This window comes from Megascapheus bottae, chromosome 3 (assembly GCF_031878675.1).
Source record: "Megascapheus bottae isolate mThoBot1 chromosome 3, mThoBot2.hap1, whole genome shotgun sequence".
Taxonomy (NCBI): domain Eukaryota; kingdom Metazoa; phylum Chordata; class Mammalia; order Rodentia; family Geomyidae; genus Megascapheus; species Megascapheus bottae.
In genome coordinates, this window is record NC_143511.1 from 14,882,605 (window position 1) to 14,886,934 (window position 4,330).

The 4,330-nt window shown below is 38.0% G+C and overlaps 1 non-coding gene across 1 annotated transcript; it reads right to left on the bottom strand.

Moving 5' to 3' along the window:
• Window positions 1-3,711: 3,711 nt before the first annotated feature.
• LOC150065002 (U6 spliceosomal RNA) lies at window positions 3,712-3,818 on the bottom strand. Its single transcript, XR_016535066.1, has one exon. It is a non-coding gene; the product is annotated as a U6 spliceosomal RNA (small nuclear RNA).
• Window positions 3,819-4,330: the final 512 nt, after the last annotated feature.

Consider the following 4,330-nt stretch of genomic DNA (forward strand, 5'->3'; position numbering starts at 1 on the left):
GGAACAGAAAATTAAGATGAAAAAACAAGCCCCAAGCACTGTGCTGGTAGCTCAGGCCATCATCCTAGACACCCAAGATGCCGAGACCTGAAGATCATGGTTTGATGCCAGCCCAGACATAAAAATCTGTTAGATTCATATCTCCAATAAGCTACTAAAAAAAAAAAAAGCTGGAAGGAGCTGTTGCTCAAATGATAAAGTGCTAGCCTTGAGCAAAAGAAGCTTAGAAGACAGCACTCAGAATATGAGTGTAATATCTAAGACTGACACCAAAACAAAGAAAAAAGCAAGCCCCAGCCATTTGTTTCCCAAACATGTATTAAAATTGCAATGTTATCAAGCAATGTTAAACATACATTTTTGTCTGTAAACATATATATTTTGTCTGTAATATGTGTAAACATAGAATTTGCTTTCCCCTCTGAAAATATAATGTATATTTGTCATAAGAAATTATACAATGCCCTCAAGTTTAATTATTTGACACATTAAGTAATGAAATAGAAAAAATTAAGAGTGGTTATTGTATTTTAAATAAAAATATGTGAATAAAGTGTGTTATTATTTTTAAAGTCTATTCAAGTCTCCTAAAATTATCTGTACTTCAATGGGAACACTTTGCTCATGTTTTTTTTTTTACCAAACAAAATGTCAGTATTTCAATTTTGTAATTAAATAAGATTTTCCTATGACTAAGAATTTTTGGCATTTTAACTTACATCACCTAAAACACAGTTTGGCAAGAGCTCCCTGATAACCAACGTGATTTTGAAATACTTGAACTATTAGCCTTAAAAATAGGAAGCTACATTTTATCATGAGCAAAATTCCTGAATATATAAAGATGAGTTTGGGTCTCTAATGTCAAGCTCTCTGTTTGAATGACTTCCATACTTCACTGAATGCATTCTTTTTCATTCTTTCTGTTTATTTTTATACCTCTTAAAGGATACATAAGCTCTTAGGTTTAAAGAGACAGGAGATGGCTTGGAAATAACCTGTAATGTAAACTTTTTAAGGAGGCATGCCAAGGGAAGGAAGAAATGAAGTACTGTCTAGACTCAGTCAGCTTTGCTTGACCTAGTTACAGTTAAATAAAATATCAATGGGAAATTCAAGGTAAGGAAATGAGCCAGTGTTCTGCAGGAGGTGGCTCTGATGACTTGAGAAGAATGACATCTGATCCTTCTAAGGAAAACACATTTCTCATGCTGTCAGCATACGACCAAGGAGGAGAAGAGAATAAGCTGAAGCATAAATATTACTATTCCTAGTGGATGTCCTTTAAGAAAGAAAGGCTTTGTCTTGACTGTGTTTAGAAATCTATGTAATATTTGACCAAAAGAATCACATAAATGTAAGTCATAGCCAATTAAGTAGAAAGTAGCTCAGTGCATCTAAACACCAACCCAGTAAACCACAGAGAAAAAAAAAAAGAGAAAAAAAGTGTATTATATATATATGTATATATATATATATATCATATTCTCTTGGAGCTTCCCAAATAAATAAATAAATAAATAATGAGGATGACATTAGTTAGACTGCACAACAGCTGCCAGGCTTCAAATGTGACTTAGTCAATAAGCTGACTAATTTGGAGCCCATGAGTGAGTGGAAAGAGAGATTGGTTGCTACAAATAAAGGGGCCAGGAGTTTGGCCTAGTGGTAGAGTGCTTGCCTAGCATGCATGAAGACCCAGGTTCAATTCCTCGGTACCACATACATAGAAAAAAGCTGAAAGTGGTACTGAGGCTCAAGTGATAGAGTTCTAGCCTTGAGAAAATCCAAGGACAGTGCTCAGGCCCTGAACTCAAGCCCAGGACTGGCAAAAACAAACAAACAAAAACAAATCAAACACTTCTAGAACATTAAATTGAATATTCTTAAGTGAAGAAAATAAATGAAGCTATGGAGTATACTGACACCATCAGTTAAAAAAAATAATTCCTCATCAAAACAGAAAAAAAAATCTTGGGGCTGGTAGTTCATGCCTATAATCCTAGCTACTTAGGAGACTGAGATCACAAGATCGATGTTTGAAGCCAGCCTGGGCAGAAAAGTCTGGTTAAACCCTTAACTTCAATATACCTCTCTAAAACCAGAAGTGGCACTGTGGCTGAAGGACATCTCTCTCCCCTCTAGGCCCATTCTATATATCCAAAGATGGAATATGGAGAATTGACTTCCACCCTCTTCCCCTAGGTGCATACAGATGCCAGACAAGCTACAAAAGATAAATGCAGCCTGCCTGACTCCAGCGGGGCAATTTACCTAAGCCAGGCTGTAACTATTGGGGTCCCAACTGGAAAGCCCCCCACCTCTCTTGACCCAGTGGCTTTTGCATTAACGTCTACCCGCTTGCTCAGACCTCATAAAACTCAGCTCCTATCCCAGCGAGGACACACAGCCACAGAAAGATCTGTGACCTTCACTGTTCTCTCAATAAACAGTCCTCCCCTGGTGAGTGATGGAGTGGGGCCTATTTTCCATTCCCCTCCATTATCCAAACAATGGCTCAAAATGGTAAAGTGCTGGCCTAGAGCAAAAGAGTTCAGGGACAGCACCCACGACAGACAAAGACAGGATTAGTGGCACTGATGGTCCACTCCTGTAAAATTCCTAGTTACTCAGGAGGCTGAGATCTAAGGATCACAGTTCAAAACCAGCCTGAGCAATGCCTGCAGAAGAAAAAAAAAATTCAGAGACAGTACTCAGAGCCCTGAGTTCAAGCCCAAGGGCAGGAACAATAAAAGAAAAAGAGAAAGAAAGCATAACCTTTTTGGAAACAATGGCCTTATTTCAGTTCAAGGGGAGAACAGCAAAAATAACCTCTACTGTTTGCTTTTCTGCTAAAGTTGGGTTTTCTTTTCTAGCCTCTTTCTTGTGAGTCTCCTAAAGCCCAAGAGCTGTGCTAGACACCAGGCCATTTCCACTGGAGGCTGCTTGGCTACTACAGGTCTCACTGCCATGAAAACTGCTTACCTCAATTGCCAGGGCACCTCCTGCTGTTCAATCAATAATGCTGTTTCTCTTCTTTTTCTTTATGTTAATGATTCAGAAAAAGGAGACAGGTCCACTCCAAGAAAAGTCTTTATGGGACCTAAAGTTGCAACACAAAGGATGTAGTCCAGGACAGAGCTGAGTGGCTTGCTTATATATGGCAGAAGTAAGGAGTAATAAGAGTCTGAGCCAGTTCTGAAAGGCCTCTCAAAGCTTGTGTTTGCACCAATCATAGCAGCCTCTTATACTAATTAATATCTGTGTTTATAGCAATTACAAGTCTTCTTATAAGTATCTGATAACAGGCCATAGTAATACTTGTATTTATTTGAAATACTTCTCTTTTAAGATCTTTGTGACAATTCCTATAATAGCACCTTCAAAGGATCATGATGTCCAGTGATGTTCATTGCAGCACTATTTACTGTAGCAAAGATATGGAACCAACCCAAATGCCCCTCAATTGATGAGTGGATCAACAAGATGTGGTACTATACACAATGGAATTCTTTTTTCATATGTTTTTATTGTAATTAATAGAAGCATTACATTATATTCACCAGATAGGAGAATTACTTCACATACATTGATACCCTTTCTCATGTCTTGTCCCCATTTCCCTCCCTCAACCCCCGCCTCTCATCTTGTTTTCCTCCCTACCCTATCTGACTTCAAATAACCAAATACAAATATATACAATATATCAGAAAAAGAATGGAACGCTTCACAAATTTGCGTGTCATCCTTGCTCAGGGGCTATGCTAATCTTCTCTGTATCGTTCCAATTTTAGTATATGTGCTGCCAAAGCAAGCACACACAATAGAATTCTATGCTGCTGTCAGAAAGAACAACATTGCCCCATTTGTAAGGAAATGGAAATACTTATAAAAAATCCTATTAAGTGAAGTAAGCCAGACTCAAAGGAACATAGACTCAATGGTTTCCCTCATTTGTCATAATCAGTAGAAACCTTGGGCTCTCCTAGCAGAGATTTGCAATAGAGCAAAACCTTGATACAAAAGGCCATATAGTAGGACGCTGAATGAAAAGATCTCTAGGATATAGAAACATAAGCCATATAATGAATGATTATTGTCCCTAATGTACTATGTTATCTCTCATCTCTTTTGCTGTCCCTTGGTTATCTCATATTGTTACAGTAGTTTACCTTGTTATCTGATATATTGTATATATGCTTATTTGGTTATTTGAAATAGGATAGAGAAGGGGGAAAATCATGATGAACTGCGGGGAGGGAGGGAAATGGGGACTAAGACATGGGAAAGGGTATCAACGTTTGTGAAGTAATGCACTTTCTATCTGGTG